A 23,682-nucleotide genomic window follows, 5' to 3' on the forward strand; every position below is an offset into this window, starting at 1 on the left:
TGATTGAAAAACTGACGAGAAAACTCTACAAAAAGAGTTTAAATATTTCTAGAATACAAGGTAACTAAAAGCAAGGGTAGAAAGGTAAAACTTACGTGTTATGGTGTTTTCATTTTCAGATTTCATTTTTCGATTTTTCTTTGCTTTGCTCATTTATGAGCGCATTTTTTTCTTTATTTAATTTATAGTTTTAGGTATTTAATTGAATTTGTGTGTTTAATTAGTGATTTAATTGACAATTCTAATAATTGGATCCATTGAGTTTATTGGACAACAATAGCTTAAAAAATGTTTTTTAGTTGGATAAATTATACTTGAATGTTCTAACGTTTATGTTTGGTGATGCAGCTGAAGTTAAATTGAATTAGTAAAGGTGTGGAATTAGATTGTTTCAACTTACAAAATAAAGTCAAAATTAGTAAATTTTGAAAACAATTAAATTGGGAGCTAAATGCACCCCCTAATTTACTGATACACTCACCTTCTCAAATGACCCATGCAAAATTTGTCCTACACTCCCTATTTTTACTAACTTTTACCCTTCCTTCCACTCAAAATTCAACCCCATTCGGATGCTGACATGTGGCAATCCTCACTCTGACAATCTCTCAAATCAGAGATTGCCAAGTGTCCAACATCATAATACTCAAATATTTATGCCCTCATTTAATGTTTAATTTTGGAGATTTAATTGAATTTTGTTCTTAAAAGATTGATTTAATTGAAATTTCTTATCATTGGGTTTATTGAGCATGAGATGCAAAAATATGTTAAAAATAGTTTTTTAGTTGTATAATTGTTTTTTGTATATTATTGGAGGTGTGTTAGTGCAGTTGCAACTAAGTTGAGCTCATGGAGGTGTGGAAATAAATTGATTAAAATTTCATGACACCTTAAGGATAAATCCAGAAATAGGAAATTATCAAAAAATAAAAAATGCAAGTCAAGCTTACATGAAGAAGGCAAGAAAAACATGAAAAATGGAAGAAGTTTGACTACGCCAAGAAGAGGGAATGAGCAACAAAAATTGGACCTTGCGATTTCTCTATCTTTTGTTAGAAAATAGGCTTTAATAATTCACAAATATTGATGATAAAATATAATATGGGAAAATATATATATTTAGATATTTTATTTTATATTTTTAAATAATTATCTTATTTAATTATATCATAAAATATCAAAAGATAATAACTACCAAATCTTTTTAAATATGACAAGATCTTCTTAAATCTTTTTAGATATCAACAACAAACAGATATTTCTTGAAGATATTGGATTATTTGAAAGATAATTGGAGGAGATTACAAATTGCTGATTTGGAAAATTAATGCAAATATTAGTTGGTGACAATTTATCATATATCTTTAAGTAATTAATTAATTTAATTATATCAGATATTGATATTATCAACCAACTATATTTGTCAAATAATTTTAAAACTAGCTATATCTCCCCAAATATTTGTAGATATTCATAACAACTATAAAGATAAATTATATTTATGATTATTTTAAAGATATTTGAGAGATTTTAGCAACAGAAAAGCCCAGTCCAAGTCATATATAAAGAGACCTAGGGGGAAGCAGAGAAAAAAGGAAGCTGGGCACTTCGAAATTTAGGAATCCTTTAGGGGGCCTAATTGCATCCTCCATCTCTACTTTCTTCTTTTGTTTTTATTTTATTTTGTATTTCATGGAGGGTTAAGCTTCTCGGGTTGGTTCCATTGTCATTTCATTATGAATTTTGAAGTTAGAATGAATAAATTTGTTTGTTTTTTTATTCTTGTTGTGATTTATTTTCATCTATGTCTTTTGCCTTTTAATCAAGTAAAAGTAATAATTTTTACATTGTAGCTAATTAGTAAGATGTTTTAATCTATATACATGTTAATCATATGAGTTCAAGGGTTTTTAATTTTAATTGAGAATGTACTTTGATTAAATTTATAAACTTTCATGTGATTGATTGGGTTTTTGCCAATGATCGAGAATGTACTTTGATTAGAGATGAAAACTTTAACTAGAATTAATCAAAACTGTACTTTGGTTAATTAGCTTTTTGCTTGATTTTAGAGGTAAAAGAATGGACACGATTAAGGATAGTAATATTTAATTGAGAATCTACTTTTGTTAAATTTACTATGATTAATCTACAAAGTTCTTACTTTTGATTGACAATTTACTTTGGTTAATATTTAGAACGCCAACAAAAATTATTTGAGAATTTACATTGATTAATTTGAAAATCTACAACAATAATTAATTGAGCAATAATCTTTAGATAACCAATGATGAATCTATTTTGAAACAGCAGTGGAATCAATCTATTTTCTTTATCATTGTTTTTTTTATATCTTTTTATCTTTATCTTCTTCTATTATTTTCCCCAATTTTATTTGACTAACTCTTTTATATAGTTTTTATAAGAACTAATTTGGTATAAGTCAATATGGTGTTCGTTGGGAGACGACTAAGGGTTGAATTTATCTATACTAATATTTTGGCTACTTTCTTAACAATACTGAAGTTGTTATAAATAAGTAGTATTAATTTGATTGTTTCACGACAATGTTATCAACTCTCCCAGTCCATCCATTAATAACACAATTTTCCTATAGGATGATCCATTGGTTCCTACAACTTCTTGTTGTGGTGCATGTTGTCGTGTCTAATTAACCTACTTATTATCAGCTGTAGAAGTAGGTGTGAAAATTTGATGCTGATAATCATATGGATCATATGGTTGTTGCGGATAGTAATCATAGTTCATTTGAAAATCACACGGTTGATTATTTTCATATTAAAAACTATTTTGCATTTTTGAAAAAGGTTTTCTGAAAAGAAATAAGTTGAAAGCTTGTTGAGTAGACTTCCAGGAAAGAGAGGTCCATATCTGTGGACAACTTAAGTACCTTATCTTTCCTTAGCCAAAACCTTCCCCAACTAGTTTCACAAATTTCCCAACAAAATTCCTCAAACAAAAATTATGCTTAAAAAAGTTAAAATAACAAAAGAAAGAAGATAAATGTCAGAAAAAAATAAAGGAGAAAATGTTAGTGATAAACAAAAATAAAAATAATAAAAAATAAAATAAAATAAGAACTAAAATGATAAAAATTCTAATCGTGTTCCCCGAGTCTAGATCGTGCCTCACCACCATGACGTTGTAAACACCACGAGGATGCCATCCTCACCGCAAAAACAATGCCTTCACCACAAACGTTGATCTGCATCAAACCAATCAAAGTTGCACTTTGTTCACGTACTTGCAACCCATGGTGGAGCAAGAAACACTTATGGGGGTGAGAGCGCTCTGACACATGTCAATCCCTCCCTCACTGGACAATCAAAAGGTCAAATATCTAAAGTCTGGTCAAAGTTGGTAAAAAATTGCAAGTATGGTCAAAGTCTGGTAAAAAAGAGGTCTTAAATGGAATTATTCATCTTTTTGAATTTCTCTGCAAATCAAGATCGCAAGGGCTGGATTAGATTTTTGGGCAAAATTTAATTGTTGCTAATTATTTAGATATTTTTAGATAATTAATCAGATAATATCAACTGAGAATATCTTCCAAATATTTTTAAAATTGATAAAATCTGTTAATTATTTGGAAGATGTTGCATCAGCAGATGAAAGATTAACAATAGAAAAGTCTAGTCCAAGTCCTATATAAAGAGATCAATGGGACGAAAAAAAGGTGTAGCTTGAAACTTCGGAGTTTAGGAACCCTTTAGGGGGCCTAATTCTATTCTCTCTCCCCCTTCTTCTTTTATTTGTATTTTGATTTCATGGAGTGTTAAGCTTCAAATGTTGGTTTCCCTGTAATTGCATTATGAATTCTAAGGTTAGAATGCAATAATTGGTTTGTTCATTTGATTATTGTTGTGATTTATATTTTTCTATGTCTATTATATCTGAATCAAGTAAAAGCAATGACTTTTACATTGTAGCAAGTTAGCATTGTGTTAAATCTACATAACATATCAATCATATGAATTCAAGGGTTTTTAATTTTAATTGAGAATGTCCTTTGATTAAATTTAGAAACTTTCATGTGATTGAATGAGTTTTTGCCAATGATTGAGAATGTACTTTGATTAGGGATGACAACTTTAACTATAATTAATTAAGAATGTACTTTTATTAATTAGTTTTTTTCTTGATATTAAAGGTAAAAGAATAGACATGATTATGCATAATAATATTTAATTGAGAATGTACTTTGGTTAAAGTTACTATGATTAGTCTACAAAGTTCTTACTTTTAATTGAGAATGTACTTTGGTTAATAGTGAGAATGCCAAAAAATTAATTGAGAATTTACATTTATTAATTTGTAAATCTACAACAACAATTAATTGAACAATAATTTTTATATAATCGATGATGAATCTATTTTGAAAAAGTAGTGGAATCAATATATTTTCTGTATCATTGTTTTTATATCTTTTTAACTTTATATTCTTCTAATATGTTTTCCAATATTATTTAACTAACCCCTTTTGTATAATTTTACAGGAACTAATTTGTCAAAAATCAATTCCGTGTTCGTTGGGAGATGACTTGGGGTTGACTTTATCCATTCTAATCTTTTGACTACTTTCTTAATAATACTGAAGTTGTTACAGATAAATAGTATTAATTTGAATGTTTCATGACATTGTTATCACTCACACGTGTGGTATTGAAGGCAAAATATTTCATCTTTGGCAAAAAAAAGCCAAAAGCTTTTGTCTTGGCAGAGAAAACATATTTGAAAACGGTAAAAAGCAGGGCATAATCTCCTTCATCTACTCCACGACATTTAGTGGTTTTAGAGTGTGCTTGTGTGTTCGTTCAATTCATCTTCTCCTTCTCCTTCTTCCATTAGTGGTTCATCTACTGTCTTTATCTTCGTTCATAAATTGGTAAGGCATTCGTGCGTTTCTCGTTCGAATTTTTGTGGGTGTGTTGTGCGTGCATTGTATCGTTCGATTCACATATGACGATTTCATGGCTAATTGTGATTGTGGTTTCCCTTTCGTTCTTTTGGATGCGAAATAAATGCCACAACAGTTGTCAAACATATGTGAGAACCTGAGAACCCTAGTGCAACTATGTGGAGAGCTGCAAAGGACCTTTTGAAAGGGATTTTTAAAACTTTGAAAATTACACAAACCATCTTAGATGTACATCAAATAGACTATAGTAATTACTTCGAAGTTGTTATGAACCCAAGGTAATGAATTGTCTTCACTGGTATCCCAAAAAATGCCACATCAGTTGTCGAGAATATATAGGAAGCCTAGTGAATATGTGAATGGATACTAGACAGATGCAACATCTAAAGGCAAAATGTTCTTGAAGATTATGGACCTTCAGTGGATTACTGATTACAAACAATTTATTGCTTTACGTGGGAAGCATAAACAATTTATGTGGAGAGTTGCGCTACACATCTTGAATAATACAGTCGCACATTACACAACATACAACTACTTCTACAACTACACATTAAGAATTTTCTACGTGGACAACAATTTGACAAATGTAATCACAAATGAATAAACCAAAATATACATGTATTACTATGTTATACGAAAATATGGTTAATACAAAAGTTTTTTAGTCATACAACAACTCTAACAATTACTATCAATCTATACATGTACTGAAGTTTACAACAATCATAAACCTATCAAACTAATTTGGGTTCCTTTTCTTCCCATATCTAGCAAATAGATTTCTTATCCCATGACTCTTGAACCACATTCGAGGTTGTGCCTTCATATAGTCATACATATTGCTATGTTGTCTAGCGTCGTCATCTTCAATTGTCGTACCATCATCACAAAAATTGTTGTATTTTGTTGCAGAAGAAGAGTCATTAACCTTTGCACCGAAATCATCATCATCATCGTTTGCCTGTTGTTTTCTTCTTTCTACAAACAATTGTTCTAAATGGCACAAAGAACCTTTAAAACGACGTTTAAAAGGTCTTAATGCTCTATAACATGTTGAAGGTTTTTCTTCTCTTTAATATTTTGTTCTAATGTATTTTTGACAACATCATGACAAAGTTCTTTGTTGGACACCAAAACATCATGCAAATAACAACACAAATTATTAAGGGAAACCAAAATCAAACTTAAAGAAACCAAATCAACATTGTGAATACTAATCACATCTTTATCAAAAGCACTTTTAATAACACTATCACTCACTTTGACGTTCATTTAATGCAACAATTGTGGAAACTTTGTCTTTGCAACATTGAACTTAGTGTGGCAAATGAGCAAATGATCAAGACCATAACAAAAACATACACAAAAACAAAAATAGTCACACATTATCCTATAAAATAAACTACAACAATAAAAATCAAAATCAATGTAAACTAATCCAGCCCAATTATATTTTCCAATACTATGTAACGAGTGCTTTTATGTTAAAGTATAACTTTGAAGGAAACAAAAAACAGTGGAGGTATGTTGTCAAAAATCTTGGTCTACCAAAACTTGAAAAACTTGTTGAAAAAATCTATCGTAGGTTCCTATTTAATTTGACGTAAGTTCCTAGTTGTGCATGACAACAACAACCACTTCATTTTTGGTAATGAATAATCCAATCCAAGTAAGTGGTGATTTTATTTTACAGTTGAACTATGATGAGAACCAAAAACAATAGAGATCTATTGTGGAAAAGGTATGCCAACCAAAAATTTAAAAATAACAAAAAATAATCATCAACACATAAAAATCAGCCAGACACACTATCAAATTAACCAAAACATGCATACGCACACCACATTTGTATACCAACCCATAATCAGCCACAACAATGAAACAAAAACCACACAATCACCCACAAAATAATTGCCCACACATCGAACGATACAACCCATATACAACTTACTTGTTAAAAAACTAATGACAAACGCGCGAATGCCTTTGGATATCTCAACAAAGATGAACAACAGAATGGAAGAAAGGATGAACAAACAAGCACACTCACAAAACCACTAATTTCCGTGGAGAAAACAAACCAGATGCCATGTTTTTCTTTTCGTTCAAATCAGTTTTCTCAGCCAAAGAACACAAGCATTGGGGTTCCTCCACAAACACAAAATATTTTGGCTCCAATACCACTTGTGTGACCTTTGAATAGAAAAATCAAAAAATAAAAATAAAAAATGAAAGTGAGGTGACACATCAAAAGTTTCAAAAGTAAGTCAACAAAAGGTGTTCAAATATCATTTTGGTATTAAATAAAGGTTCTATGGTGTAGTGGTTAGCACTCTGGACTTTGAATCCAGCGACCTGGGTTCGACTCCCGGTAGGACCTTTCCTTTTATCGAATGTTTCATATCTCAAGAACAAATTAGTCTACTATTTTATTTTTTTGACTGATTGAAAGTGTATTGGTTTGCAACTTTTCCATTCTAACTTTCCAGTTTCAAAAGTGAGTCAACAAAAGGTGTTCAAATATCATTTTTGTATTAAATAAAGGTTCTATGGTGTAGTGGTTAGCACTTTGGACTTTGAATCCAGTGACCTGGGTTCGACTCCCGGTAGGACCTTTCCTTTTATCGAATGTTTCATATCTCAAGAACAAATTAGTCTACTATTTTATTTTTTTGACTGATTGAAAGTGTATTGGTTTGCAGCTTTTCCATTCTAACTTTCTAGTCTATTTGATTCAATTGAAAAGAGTTTTATGCTTTTGAAAAAGTTTTAAATAGCCAATTCAACACTCCCCTTCTTGACTTAAATCACCATTTCAAACCTACAACAAATACAACTCAAATGGCCTTTACCACCGTATTTTCCATTAGTTTCACAATTTTCTTTTCCCCTTTTTACATTATCGTTCCACTTCTTGTGTCTTTGAAATTTCCTCTATGACCATGCCCATAATCATTATCACAACCATGAAAATATAAATCAAATGTTTTTGCATTCACTTCTGGGAATGAAGCAAAACCAATTGGGCGAGTTTCATGATTTTTTTATCAAAAACTCATTATTTTGTTCAGCCACAAGAAGGCATCAAATAAATTCAGAATATTTGTGAAATCCCTTTTCATGATATTATTATTGTAGGAGCAAATTAGTTGCTCAGATGCTTTATTTATTTCTTTAATGGCATTACCAAGACCCGTTGCATCTAAATATATTTCAACATTTAATTATCAATTATAAGTAATTCTTCCTCCTAATATCAAGGGTTACAAATTCAAAATTTGTAAGGTTTAACATGTTTAGAACTATCATATAAAATAATAGTCATGATAATCATCTTCATAATAAAAATAATAATAAGACAAAGATGAAGATTGATAAGTCAAACTCTTCTTATGACAAAAATAAGAATATAAGATAAAATTGTAAATGAATAAAGTATTAGAAAGAGTCTGGATTAAGACACGCTGAATATTGTCCTTAGAGAGAAAATGCTTCCACTAGTCCTCAATTGGTTAGAGCATGGTGTTCATGACGTGTTATAAAATTAAACTCATAATGGAGAGAAGAAGAAAATGAAGAAGAGAGAATGCGAGAATGAGGAGCAACTTTTCTGTGTGGCTTATTAATGATAGGAAGAGTCCAATTTATAGATACAAAATGTAACTCATAAAGGATACAAATGAATTAGTTGATATAAATATTTAAACCTCATATAAAGTAATTAATCATATAAGTAATTGTAGTAAATCAATCAATCATATCTATCATATGAGTAATTGTATCAAATCAATGAATAAAAATTAATTCATAACAAAATATAAGTTATTCTTTAGTATAAATACATTCAAACACTATAAAAATGAAAAAACAAATTTAATGAACATTAAAATGTGTTTAAGGGTACATATTTATTTATTTTAAAAATTAACTAATTTTAAAAATATTTTTTAAAGATATATATATATATATATATATATATATATATATATATATATATATATATATATATATATATATATATATGCTAACTTTCACGATGTGGAAAAGTACTAGTTCAAATGGTTGAGAGTACATGATTGTGTGAAAGGACTTGGGTTCGAGTCCTATGTATGCCAATTATGAGTTATTTAATTTTATTGTTTTCTTATGATAATGGACTAATTCCATAGGACTTTCGAGGAGTTACGATAAATACTTTTAATTAATTTTCATGTAATTTAATTACGGTTTTGGACATCAAATTGTACTAGAAGGATGATGAGTATTTTGTTATTTCATGTTGGATATTAAAATTAAAGGTTTTAAATTTTCCCGCGTTTTAGGGAAATGGTTTAATAATAAATGAGGCGGGATGTTACAATTGGGAGGGAGAGAGAGTGCTTAGGAGTCTAACAAGGTGTGAGTATTGAGGGGAGAAGAATTCTGAGTGTGTGGGCTGAATTGGGAGACTAATTGCAGTGGTGTGAAGTTAACCTAAGGGAGTTACATTGCCAACACCAAAATAAAGGAGATTTTAGCATTTGTCAATTAAGCAAGGAATATCCAAGTTAGGGGAGTTCCACTCTGTGTTTTTAATACTAATTAGATGATTGCATGATATGCTTGATGATCATGATGCATTGCCTGTTATTTTTGCCTGAGTTGCTTCGTATTTCTGGAAATTCCCAGAAACCGCCTGGCGGCGTCGAATGAGCCGCTAGGCGATGCATGTCCCAGAACCCATTTCTGGGTTTTTCTCTATGAACCGCCTGATGGCGGTGCGTGTTCTGCCAAGCGACGCGAACTGGCTTGGCCAGTTGTTCTCGTCTTGTTTGTGTTCTGCTAGTTTATACTACTTGAATTGGGTCCTTGAATAAAAATATAAAATCGATTATGTGCTTATGTGTTATAGGACTGAGATTGGATGTAGGCGTGATGTGCTTATGAATCTGTGAATGAATTTGGGGATTTAGGGTTCATGTCGGGGTTGGTGATGAATAAGCATGGATTGTGTAATTGATGGATGCGTTGGTGTTATGGAAATAATGGTAATATGAATAAAGTGTGAACCCTATATGATGTGTGCATTGGAAATTATATCAGTATGATGGTGGGTGCTTTAATTGGGATTGTTTGGGGTCATGACTGGTGCGGGGGAAATCTAGCAGAACCCAGATTGTCACACACCGCCTGGCGGCACCTAGACTGCCGGTAGGCGACACAGCAGGGCAGAGGACATCTTGAGTTGACTCTACAAGTTGTGTTCTGTGGGGTTCGCGGACGATTTCTGCATGAATTGGGTTAGTTGGCAAGGGTTTTATTCCCTTGAAACAAGTGAGGGAGCAATTGTTAGTGCATATATGGGTGAGTTGATGGGGATTAAATGCATGAAATAATTAAAGGATACTTAGACAGAATGTGATGAATTGTATGCTTTGAACTGTAATTATGTGTTCGCTGGAATGTTGATCTATAATTGAGATAATAGGTAGTAATTGGTAAAATAATGTAGGCATGATTTCTTGAATTATATCTAAGTATAAGTACAACTTGAATATTAAACCTAATATGGATTGTATATATTAGAAAGTAGTAGTTAGGGCACCACGTGTTGTTGATTCAATTGATTAGGGAATGGTTAATTGGGAACATGATGATAATTGAGTTGGGCATGAGTTAAAGGTGTGTATTGCATTTAGTCATAGTGTTATGTATGGAATACCATGATTGTACTATAAATGACGTATTGTGTGATTGAGGTCCCTTAAGACCTGAGGAAAATGCCAAAAAATCAGTAACAATGTGTTACTGGTATGGCGCCTGGCGGCGCAGAGCAAGCCGCCAGGCGATAGAGTTTCAAAACAATGGCAGTGGCCACTGTCTACGCGTGGCACTCGACGGCAGGGTTGGTTCCGCCAGGCGATGGTGGTGTGGCAGGACTACTGGAAGGTGCATGGCACCTGGCGGTGTGAGATGCCTGCCAGGCGGTTGGAGCCAAGTTTTGCCTAGCGACACGAAAGGTGCGCCAAGCGGTTTTGGGTGCAGAGTTTGCTCGCAAGGAGAATTTCTACACAACTTTGGATGAGTGTCATGATACGATGCTTTGGTTAGGGGCCCTGTTACGAGTGTAACTTGTATTAGGGTAACACGTGGCCATTTAAGGTTGTAGCCTGATGATTTAGGAAGCCTAGTGGAGTGTGCGAGATCGTGGCTCGTACGGCGAGGTTTCAGATGATTTCCCTCTTCAGTGCACCTGATTGAGTTTGGTAGTATAGGGACAACTACGAACATTGGTCGCGGATTGTGGCCATGGCAATTTATTCCCGCGTGTGGACTATTAGGTGGTGGCCTGTAGTCGGAGGGGCGAGTAGACACTTGTGCAACAAAGGTTGATCAGTGTACTCACTAAAGTGTGTATAATCAAGAGGCGTCTAACGTAAGGTTAGAAGTTGAGAAATTGAGGAATAGGGGATGCTAACACGAGTTATGGTTTTTAAGATGGTTAATTTATGTCATGTTGTACTTGTTTGTTTATAATTGAGCTCACCCTATCTATGTGTGTTTGGCGATGATCATGTAACTTGTTACATAGGAGCAGATGTTGATGCAAGTGAGCGTGTGGATGCATAGAGATGGAGTGGGGAACAACTATGAGAGCTTTACTAGTTCTTTTATAGAAGTTTATGAATTATTTTGTAATGGCTTTATAAACGTTTTTATCATTGTAATAATTGAACGTAGTAGTTGTGTTTTAATCTTGGCGTGTTGAGATAAAAGGTTTCAAATATTCCCACATTTTGGGAAAGTACTCAATAATAAATGAGGCTTATTATTATTTTCATTTCTTTTATTTTAAACAAGTAATTTTCGCCTAGGACGTTTTATATATATATATATATATATATATATATATATATATATATATATATATATATATATATATATATATATATATATATATATATATATATATATATATATATATATATATATATATATATATATATATCATGAGACTAAATTGATTAAGAAAAAAATATCAATAAAATAATTTCAACTTTAGGCATAATTAACGTTTTAAAATATAAAATAAAAAATAAAAAAAAATAGTATAGAAATATATTTTAATTTTTACGACAAATTAGTAATAAATAGATAAATGATAAAATAATTTCACGATTGTTAGTTTAAGGTTGTGTTCCTTTGTGTGGATAGATTTGAGGAGAGTGTGAAGATGAATTTGTGTGGGTTTGAGGAGATAGAAATGTGTGTTCTTTTGAGTAGATTTAGAGGGTAAAGTGAGTGGATTTGGAGATGAATTTTGTAAAAGTTAGTGATAGATTTGATTGATGTAATAGATAAAAATTTGTGAAAATAGATAGTTTTTCAAATTTACCAAAATACCCTTGATGGAAAAATAGAATGGTTTTGTAATTTGGTGTTATAAAAATAATTAAAATTAAATAATATGAATTTAAAAAAATTAAAAATTAAATAAAATGTTAAAATAAATAAATATACTTTTGTATGAATAGGAATAATCACCACGCACACACACAACATTGATTACGTAACCAGTGTCACTCTCTCACAACACCAGCACCGGTGGTTATAGTACCAGTGCCACACACACACATCACCGAACCAGTTATGTAACCGGTGCACAAACACTCATAAATAAACATAGCACCAGTTATGTAACCAGTGCTCTCCCTCTCTCTCTCTCTCTCAAACACACACACGCACACACACACGCACACACACAAATTCGTGCTTCCAAATCACTGCACATTCAGTAAAATGAACATGCTATAGTCCATAAATCCATCGCTTCAAGTGACTGCAAACAGTATTATCAGTACAAGTGAACACTGCATAAAAGACAAATCAAATAGTAAAATAAATTTTTAAAAAGAAATAATATTTTATGTGACTATAAACAATTTGTTCATTAATAAGTATATATCTATTTTTAAAATATTACTTTAAGAAATAAAAGGAAAGATTCCTAGAATGTGAAAACTTATTTAAAATAAATTGATTAAAGTAATCATAACATCCGAATTTTCGTGCATAAATAAAAGTGTGCCTTTTTTTCCTCCAAAAGAGAAGAGAGTGACGGGCCGATAATTGATTACCGAACTGGGGTTCTATGGTGTAGTGGTTAGCACTCTGGACTTTGAATCCAGCGACCTGGGTTCGACTCTCGGTACGACCTTTTATTCCTTATTTTAGAAAACTCATTTTAATGAGATATTTCTTTGATAAACTTACCAATTTATTTACAATATGTAGAATATGTAGAAATTTCTTTAATAAACTCACCAATTTATTTACAATGATATGCATAATTCAATGCAGATAACTTATTTTTCTTAAAACATGTGTCTTTGTATTATATGTTTCTAAATATAGTGTTCAACAATTTCTTTTGTCTGACAAACATGAAATAAATAATAATTAAGATTTAATTATATTTTTAATCATTATAAAATGAAAAAGATTTTATATGGAATCTTATAATTAAAGAAAAGCTACAAAATTATTTATACAAAAGGATAACTTTTAATAAGATTTAATTAAGCATGAAGTCATGTTGTTGACATATTAAAAAGTACAAGATTATATAACTTTAGTATTATATTTAATATAAAATAATGAGTAATTTTTATTGTTATAATTAAAGGTATATTTATTTAAAAGTTCCTTATTATGTTCTATGAGGTTTCTTTTATGCCCTTTTGAAAAAAATTACATAAATTGATAAATTAATTTTCTTTTATAAGTCGTGCATGGGAGAACGACTTCATCAAAAGAAGTACGGTTACACACGATTTTTTCTCAAAGGTGAACTGAAATCGTACTAAGAGAAAATGAATTTTTTTTAACTTAAAAGTTGTGCACATGAAAGACAAGTTAAGTTCAACTATGTTTAGGGATGACAATGTAGACTTGGTTTAGCGAGTCGATCTACAGGCCCGCAAAAAAAGAGTGGGGCAGACCGAGATATTGAGTTCGTTGGCCTACACAAAAAAAAATGTACTTGTGTATATTGGTTACTTTCCTTCTTATATGAACGTTTCAAATTCTTATATGAATGAAAAAGATAAATATTATTTATTTTTGAATGTGCTAAAATTTAAAGAATACATCTTGTATGCCAAAGTACAAATATAAATATGATAAAAATGTTAAATAATCAATTTATCATCTAACTCTCCAAAATCTTTCTTTATTTTTATGAACTTGTTAAAGTTTTCCAAATTGTTAAATATTAAAAATTTTATCATAAAAATTAAAAAAAAAATAGACCAGCCCGCAGGCCTACATACTCGCACTTATGTGGACGGGCCAAATGTGGGATGAGCCATCCCGACCCACATTTTGTGGGCCAAGTGCAAGCCATCCGCATTGCTACCTCTAACTATGTTCATACGGAGGTCATGCTCTTGAATAGCAGCTTCATGTTGTGTCCTTGCACGAGGTTGGTGGAAATATGGAGAAGTTGTATCCTAGAAGCACGACTCTCAATTTGATATGATGAATAGGAAACATACAAAGTGAAGATAATTTCAATACAAATGTAGTAATATGGAAGTCATGTTGGGAGTTCATAATTTTCAATTTTTTCAAGAAAGTAAAAATCGTGTCGCCAGAGCACGATTTTAGATAATGAAGAAGGGTGCTGACCATTCCTTTTACTTCTTTAGTTTTATTCATTTATGTTACTTTAGCTCCTCAAATGTTTCACTTCACTAAAAGTTTATTTTATTTCCCTATAAAGTTTATTAATAGGTCTCCCTGAGTTGATTTTTCTTTTTTTCATTTTTTAATTATCGAAGTTCGATGTTTACTTTGCAACTTTTTGATGGAAAGCTACAATTTGGACCACGAAAAGTTATATTGGTTCCGATTGTCGTTTCTCTTTCAATTATTCTCTTGTTTTCTCTCAACTATTTTGTATTCGAAAGAATAAGGAAAACTCACAAGATTCGTCTTCTAAGAGAAAACTGTAAGCAATTTTAAACTAGTTCCATGATTTATTATAGGTTTAGTCGTTATATTATACCATTCAATTATTATCACTTCATATATTTTACTACTTTTTACATATTCTCTATTATCAAACTTTTTAATTTCCACACATATGATTAATAGGTTAAATTTCTAATAGATTGGAAAAAAATAAAACACTTTAATTTATCATGACTTATTATCACCATCATGTTAGAAATTTAACATAATAATGAACTAGATAAAAGTTGATGAAATGTGCAAAAATGAAACATGCGAACACCTACAACATTGTGATTATTGTTGTTAAAAAGTGAAATATGCACGACTATAGGTGCTATTATAGGCCTCTTTAACTTGATGCTGTTGTTGGGGATGAAAGAGCCATGATGCAGTTACTCTAATTCAGTTTGCTCAACAATTTCTCCATTTCAAATATAAACTAAAGTCGTGCTCTAGGCGCATGACTTCTAATTTCTTGAAAAAATTGAAAATCACAAACTTTTAACACGATTTCCATACGATCACATTTGTGCTGAAATCCTCTTGGCTTTGTACGGTTTTCTTTCATCAGATCAAATTGAAAGTCATGTTTCCTTGACACGACTTCTTCTTCTCCATATTTCCTTCAAACTCGTGTTATAAGGCACAACTTCTAATTTTATATATTAAATTGAGAGTTGTTATTTAGCAACGTGACTTCCATTTGAAAATAGTTGAATTGAACTTGCTTTCTATGCATGACTTTAGTTCACTAGTGCATAGAAGGGTTTTGACATCGGTTATTTTGAGAATTCTAGTTTTTTAATCGAAGTATATTTAGGCGAGGTAAAAAGGTAGGGCTTTAGGCTTCGATTCATAACTAAAATCTATTCTTCACTTTATGCCTTGGTTCTTTCTTGAACTGAAGCCTATTCCTTTTTCTTTTTTAAATTACTGTTTCAATTTCTTCCCATAATTTAACCAACTCAGAAAGAATCATAAAATCTGAACAAACCTTAAAAGCACCAAGTGAGGTAATGCATATAGTGTGAAGAACCTGAACAAAAAGTTCTTGCATTAGGAAGAAAGGACTACGAAACAAGAAAAAAATGCAAGGCGAGAAAATGAACATCTTGCTTCTTTCGAAATGGGAAGGAAAGGAAGGTTCATAGTGGCAACGCAATGACACAATTCGTGTTGAAAATGAGGAAGGGAACGAAGCGGTGGAGGTCCACATTTAGCAAAAAGGAAGGGAAGGGAAAGGAGGAGAGTGAAGGAGTGACAACGAAAACGACAATGGGGTTCGCATTTGGTGACAAGGAAGAGAGGAGAGTGGAGGAAGGTGACTATTACAATAGAGGTGTGATCAAATGGAAGATACAAAGAGTACTAGCAGCACAATTGAAACGCTTTGGTAAGGATGTAAAATTTGTGAAATTTTAACCCTAGCAGACGAATAGGCTTCAATTATGTAAAAAACTAAAGCCTATAGTGGTGCAAATATTTTCAAAACTATAGGCTTCAGTTCTTTAAAGAATTGAAGCCTATACTAGCATAGGCTTCAGCTATTTAAAGAACTGAAGTATGTACTCATATAGGTTTGAGTTATTTTACAATAAAGCATATACTAGTATAGACTTCAGTTATTTTATAAATAAAGCCTATAGTTGTGCAAAAAATTTCAAAAATGCCACAATGTTTTGAAAGACTTCATTTTTTTCTTGAAACCAAATCCTATTGTAGTTGTGCAAAAATTTTCAAAAATGTCACCGTTTTCTGAAAGATTTTATTTGGGTTAATTACGTTTTTTGCCCCTGTACTATTATCATATTTTAGAAATGGTCCCTCCTGGAAACCGTAAACCATTTTGGTCCTCATGGTTTCAGTCCCTATTTTTTAACGACCTTAACTTTATGACTTCGTGACAAACGACGTTCCAGGTAGGCTCGTAATCTGGCGACAAGTGTACTGACAATGATGACACGTGTTAAATTCATTTATTTTATTGATTATTTATTTAATTTATTTAATGTTAAAAATTAAATTTAACATGTGTTTTAAACTTATAAGGGTTTTAAACACAAATTCGAGAAAGTGGTGTTTTGAATTTCGTTCCTTTGTGTGGTGAAAACGAAAGATGAAGGCCAAAGACGAGAATGAAACGCAAAACCGAACTCTGCATTTGTGTTGTTTGCGTAGTGAAGAGCGTGTGATTGTCGTCGTGGCTGTGGTTAAAAGAGCAATATTGCAAGGAAATAGAGGTAAGGGTTTTCGTTCATTGTATTAATTTGATTTTAGGTTTTGATGGAGTTTATTTGAGGGAACATTAATTTTGTGTTTCTGTTTTCTATATTAGTGTTTTTAGGATTTATTGTTGGTTTTTATGGGTTTAGGGTTCTGTGTTCATTGTTGCACAAATGGGTTTCTCAATCGTGTTTTATCACATGGGCAAGTTTGAAAGATTTAGGGGAAGGGTCTTGTGTTATGAAGATGGAGAAAAGCATGTTATGCGAGGAGTGGATCCAGATATATGGTCCTACTTCGAAGCATTGGGTATCGTGAAGAAGGATTTTAAGTATGATGGACAAATGTATATACGGTGGAAGTCTAAGAAAGGGAGAATGGATATATATTTAAGGCTATGAAGGTAAGCGTGCTTTGCAGTTGGCAAAATACACGGAAAACAAAAAAGAAAAGGTTGAGATATATGTGGATCATTTGGTTAGTTCTACTCAAGTCATTGAACTTGTTGAAGGAGTAAAGGAGTGGGGAAATGAAGAAGGCGGTAATGGTGATGTTAATGAGGGAAATAAAGAAGGGGACAATGTTGGTGTTAATGTTGATGGGGCAAATGAAGAAGACGGGGTGAAGAAGATAGGGGTGGCGATTTTGCTGTAAAGGGAGGAATACAACAAGAGTGGGATGGTGATGTTGTTGATCGAGTGGAAAATGCAGAAGAGGTTGTAAGACCCGTGGAATTAAATTAATTAAATAAATAATTAATTAATAAATGCGGGTATTGGGAGCCTTTATGATATTAAATATTGATTGATGTGACGTGGAAAAATATTAGTTCAAGTGGTAAAGAGTACTAGATTGTGTGAAAGGACTTGAGTTTAAGTCCTAGGTATGCCAATTGTGTGTTATTTAATTATTATTGTTTTTAATATTATGATTGATCATGTTGAATGATGAGATAACTATAGAATTATATTAATCATCACGAAACATGAATTGGTTAAATGGTTGTGCATCGATTTGGCATTGGCATGGTTGTGGGTTCAAGTTTTGGAGAATCCAAATTAAAATTTATTTTTGCTAAATTTAGTTTTGGCTTGAATGTGAAAAGTTGAAGGAAACCCTAACTGAATGGACAGTCCATAATGCACCCATGAATGACAATAAACACCAACATTAAACCATTTTCGTTTTTATGCCATTAACCCACATTAATACCCAATTAAAAGGCAAATTAGAGGTAAGAGAGAAGGTTTTGGTGGGCTGCTATTGTGCTTGCAGAAGAGAGAACGAAATTAGAGAGTGGTAGTGAGGATTGAAGGAAGGAAAAATCTATTTTGCGGATAAGGTCAAAGGAGGATCATTGGTGATCAAGAGGGAATTTACAACAACTCCAATTTAGGCTAAGAAAACCAGGTTAGGGGATTTTTTTTTCACGTTACTTTTATGTTTAAGAATGAATCGCATGATGTTTAGTATGAACTGCATGAATGTCCCCTCTGCTTGTTGAATTTTTTGGGTTTCTGAAAATTTTTCAGAAACCGCCTCACAACACATCCCTGACCGCCAGGCGACGCATGGTATTGTACCCAGATTTGGGTTTTCTGGATGAAGGGCCTAGCGGTATTGGTTGAACCGCCAGGCGACGTGAGTCTGTGGCTCGATTTTTGCTATTCTGTGCATTTTGACATGATTTTGTTCGGAGGGAAATCAAGGGTTGGGTCTTAAGGGATGATTTGACGTTGTGATTCATTGAATTTAGTATAATTGATGGAACAATGCGAATGAAATTTTAGGGTTTGAGAAATCGAGATTTTTTGCATATTAGTTAAATTACGTGAGTAAATATAAGGAAATCTTGTGTATTTGAAGGTTTAACAGGAGTAGTAATCTTAAGTACACGATGGAAGTGAATTGAATGGAAAGATTTAGGAATAGGGATGACAAATTGGAGTCTAAGATTCACGCAGGGTGATGAAATTCTGGGGAAACTACCAGAAAGGCTTGCACCGCTTGGCGGCACAAGGCTGGCCGCCAGGTGCCAGCGTAGAGGCAGTGACTCTACGTGGCTACGAGGTGCTGTGATGATTTTTGGAATATTGGACGTTTAGTTTTTGGTGAATTAGGTTCTTGGTAGCTGCGGGGGTTGGAGATGATAGTTGAATAAAAGTCTTTAGTAATGACACTGCAAACTAGGAGTTTACTCATTAATACGACTAAAGGGAAGAACATGTTAAGATGGTGTAGTAGGAGATATAATTGAATGAAAAGGGCTGGTGCAAGGCTAGTGTAGAGTGATCATAGTAAGATAGTGATATTTCCAATTTTTCCTTAGAAGAAGGTGGATTGTAGATGTGTATGAAGAAGTTGATTGAATGGTAATTAGTACCATGGTGAGTAAGTTATTTAATGAAAGATTCAAGTACTGCTAGGACCACAATAGAATGCATAAAGGTACTGGTTTGGGAAAATATGGATGATACCAAAAAGTCTTTAGAGTCTTGTGGGAAGGGAATAATCTTGTGGAAAGTTGTTGTCAAGACATGGTGAGAGTTGTAATTATCCATACCTATATACGAATACTATGCACTAGTAGGGAGTACACTGGAGTGAGGGCAAGCGTGAGTGGAAATGTGCGACGGGTGCCTGAACCTTACCAAAACTAGTACTATGAAAGTACTGGTGCAGTGCTTGGCGACAGAGTGGGATCCGCCAGGCAATAGAGACAAAGATAGTGGGCTCTTGGAACGCCTGCGCCTGGCTATGAGGGTAGTCCTACCATGCGGGATCTGTAGTGTTGATGGATCTAAGGTGCTACGCGCCTAGAGGTATGTGTCCCCCGCCAGGTGGTCTGTGAGTGGTAGGGGTTAAGCACGTGGCATTCCTCGAGTTGAGCTCGGGATGGTGGATGAACACGAGGAACCCTTGAGTTGAGCTCAGGTTGGCGAGTGTTGCTGGTGTGAGTGTGCTGGTTGTGGCCAGTACGGATGGATCCAGATAGATTGCCCTCCTCAGTAGTTAGCTGATGAGTTTGGTAGTCTTGGGACGTTGCAAACTATGTTCGTATTTGGGAACTCCACTTGGTGTTACGGTGTATGATCTGTAGCAATGGTTTCCCGCACGTGCTCTATTGGTTGTGGCTTATAGGTATGGCAGCAAGTCATCTCTAGGTAATCACTAGAAGATGTAGATCACGATTCGCATGGTTATGTCCATGTGGTATGGAACTAAAGAAACGAAATTTTCCCTGATGTGAATGTTGTGTTATGTATAGATGTGTTTTATATATGCATTTATTTGATTATTCTGTTAAGCTCACCCTATCTGCTTCTGGTTGGCGATGATCGTGTACGCGGTACACGTGAGCAGATGATGTTGTTGCAGGTGATGCTTTTGCAAGCCTGGTTTAGAAGAATTTTTTTTTCTTGCTTGTCCACGTGATAAATGGCAAGTGTCTTATCAGTGTAAATAATGCTTGTAAGAGTAGCATTCACTACCCCAGTCCAAATATTCACACTATTTGTTAATTTGGTGTTGCTCTCTATTCATGAAACAAAATAAGAAAACCAATTCTGCTAAAGTTAGAGTGTTGTCAATTAATTTGGATATCAGTCCATTCGTGGACAATATCAATGTTGAGTACATTTGGTATTCAATCTAAAGGAAATTTATTAGTGCAAATTCACAACTTATATACTTTTATATGTACCATATAATAAGTAACATCTTGACTGGAAAAAATTAGTAGTAACATTAAGAAATATAACACTAAATTCACAACATTCTTCTTAGCATCATGCTTTTTGGTTCCACTGCTTCCCGATTTAAGTATACAAGGCCAACTCATAAAAATGCTTCCATTACTTTTTGGTTTTCCAAAATCAATGCTCTTTTTTCTTATGTATTTTGAATATTTTTTTCATATCTTTTGAAGTGTGTATGTCATATTGTGTTGCTTTTTGTGAACAAGAGAAAAGAAGGAAACAGTGGGAAGAGGAAACTTAATGTTGAGGTGAAGCAACAATCACACGACAAGCATGTGCATTTTGTTCTTGTCAACTGTGCTACTCTACTACAACCACCAACCAACACTTTTTCTTCTTTTTCTCTTATTTTGTGTAAAATTTCTAAGCTTATGCAAAAGTGTAATTTGAAAATTCCATCTAATAAACAGATTTATATCATGTCAGATTTTAAAGATAGGCAAATAATAACATGTAAAGTAAACAACACTAGAACTGATAACCTAAAAACTTCACAACAGAAGGACAAGTAATTTCTGAACTTTCGATTATAGCCAAATGAACAATTGCTAACAACCTACCAAATGAACAATTGCTAACAACCCTACTCCTTACAATTTATCTTTAGGAGAAATAAAACACAAAGTATCATAGTACAAGTCCAAGACAAAATGAAAAAAAAAGCTTTATTTCTCTTATTTTTCTCTCCGTCATTAACCTCTTCTTTAGTTTGGCATTCTTTTGCACCAACTACACTACCATTCTCACACTTCCACAAACATTTTCATTCTCTTCTTCTTCCATTTCTGACTTTCCTTCCACTTGAGGTTCCACCTCATCAACTCATTGGAAGTAATTACAATGTGCTTCACTCTATAAAACAAAATAATGAATTTACCAAAACCACAACAAAAAATCTAAACACCACAAACAATTGACACTTCCTGCCCAATTTCGACTTCTCCGAAAAAATCTTTCATTATTCTCTGTGATGGTTGTTTTAAGAAGTAGTAATATTTCGCCACATCCACAAAGTTTTGGTCCAAATTGCGAAGATCCGAGTTGCGCAGACGAAGACAATGACAATGCACCACACTTCGATCCAATATTCCTCTTCATTGTTAAACCCTAAAATGAAAAAAAAAAAACTAATCCTCAAATGAAACTACCTTATGTTGATGAACAACTTCTTACCATTTCATTCTTTTATGCATCACTACTGGATTTGAATTTTTATTCCCTGAATTAGAACATAAAGCTCTCTTCCAAACTCATTCTCTTCGATACATTCACAAAGCCCTTCTGATACACCCCCACTAAGTTTAAAACACATCTTAAATTTAATTTTTAACATTAAATGAATTAAATAAATTAAATAAATAATCAATAAAATAAATAAATTTAACACATGTCAACATCATAGTACATGTGTCGCTAGATTACGAGCCTACCTGAAACGTCGTTTGTCACAAAGTCACACAGTTAACGTCATTCAAAAATAGGGATTGAAACCATGAATTTTGAAAACATGAGAACCAAAATGGTTTAAGGTTTTTAGGAGGAATCATTTCCAAAATATGATAATAGTACATGAACGAAAAACATAATTAATCCATTTTATTTTTCTTAAGAGGAAAATCTATTAGACGATTTGAAAAACGTTTTTTTCACTTGTGTTACCTTTTGAATGCACATAGAAATCATTGCATGGGGCACAACTTCTTTTGATGGAGTTGTTCTATTACTCCCATGCACAACTTACCAAAAAGCAATAACCATTTTAAAATCTGTCCACCTACATAATTTTTGTTCAAAAGTGCACTCATTAGATAAAAAAAAAATCATATTATTTTACATCTCAATTATGTAAACACTTCAAAATACATTTACCATTTATTATCACATAAAAAATATTATTAAAAAAATATAATCAAGGGGAAGCCAAACAAAACCCAAAGACAAGAATACATGACAAAAATTCAACTACAACTAAACTACCAATGGCGGACCATGCATATGACCAAAAGGAGCCACGACTCCCCTAAGGTTTTTAATATTAACTTTTATATATATTTATATAATTTTAAAATTTAAATTTATATGTTATTATATTATTTTGATTAAGTTATATATATATATATATATATATATATATATATATATATATATATATATATATGTGTGTGTGTGTGTGTGTATATATATATATATGTGTGTGTGTGTGTGTGTGTGTGTTATTTATATATTAAGTTATTTACCTAATTTTAAAAAATAAAATAAAAACTAATTGCATGGACCTTGGTTGATAAAGAATCAAGGTTTTGTATTTTGTATGGGTAACACGCTGGTGATATCCCAGCCCGTTTGTACATGGAAAGGCCGACCACATCCCAGCCCCAGGGAGAGGGAAGGAGACGCACGCGCAAGCCCAACAGACAAAGGAAAAAGGGCCAACATGGTGCAGAGGTCGGGTACATCTCGGCCCACCGCCTGGCTGGGTATATCCCGGCCCAATAATGGCCAGTTGGGTAAGGATGATGAAGTATAGACGAGCAATCTTAGTCAATAAGGAAAGAGCTGATCCTTAACAAGGTATAGACTAACAAATCTCATAATGGAAAGGACTGATCCTTGACAAAGTACAAATGAGCAATCTTAATCAATAAGGAAAGAGTTTATCCTCGAATACAAACGACCCGCAAATAATAATATCAAGTTCGTTAAGAGATCAGTATAAATTAGGGTCTAGTGAACACTTAAAGGTATGCTTTTCTCACTTTA

At 32.8% G+C, this 23,682-nt stretch overlaps 3 non-coding genes across 3 annotated transcripts; all 3 read left to right on the forward strand.

The window, feature by feature from the left end:
- Nucleotides 1–7,253: 7,253 nt before the first annotated feature.
- TRNAQ-UUG lies at nucleotides 7,254–7,325 on the forward strand. Its single transcript has one exon. It is a non-coding gene; the product is annotated as a tRNA-Gln (tRNA).
- A 163-nt stretch (nucleotides 7,326–7,488) lies between these two features.
- Nucleotides 7,489–7,560, forward strand: TRNAQ-UUG. The gene has a single exon. It is a non-coding gene; the product is annotated as a tRNA-Gln (tRNA).
- A 5,510-nt stretch (nucleotides 7,561–13,070) lies between these two features.
- TRNAQ-UUG lies at nucleotides 13,071–13,142 on the forward strand. Its single transcript has one exon. It is a non-coding gene; the product is annotated as a tRNA-Gln (tRNA).
- The last annotated feature ends 10,540 nt before the right edge of the window (nucleotides 13,143–23,682 follow it).

This window comes from Vigna unguiculata, chromosome 1, assembly GCF_004118075.2.
Source record: "Vigna unguiculata cultivar IT97K-499-35 chromosome 1, ASM411807v1, whole genome shotgun sequence".
NCBI classification, from domain to species: Eukaryota; Viridiplantae; Streptophyta; class Magnoliopsida; order Fabales; family Fabaceae; genus Vigna; species Vigna unguiculata.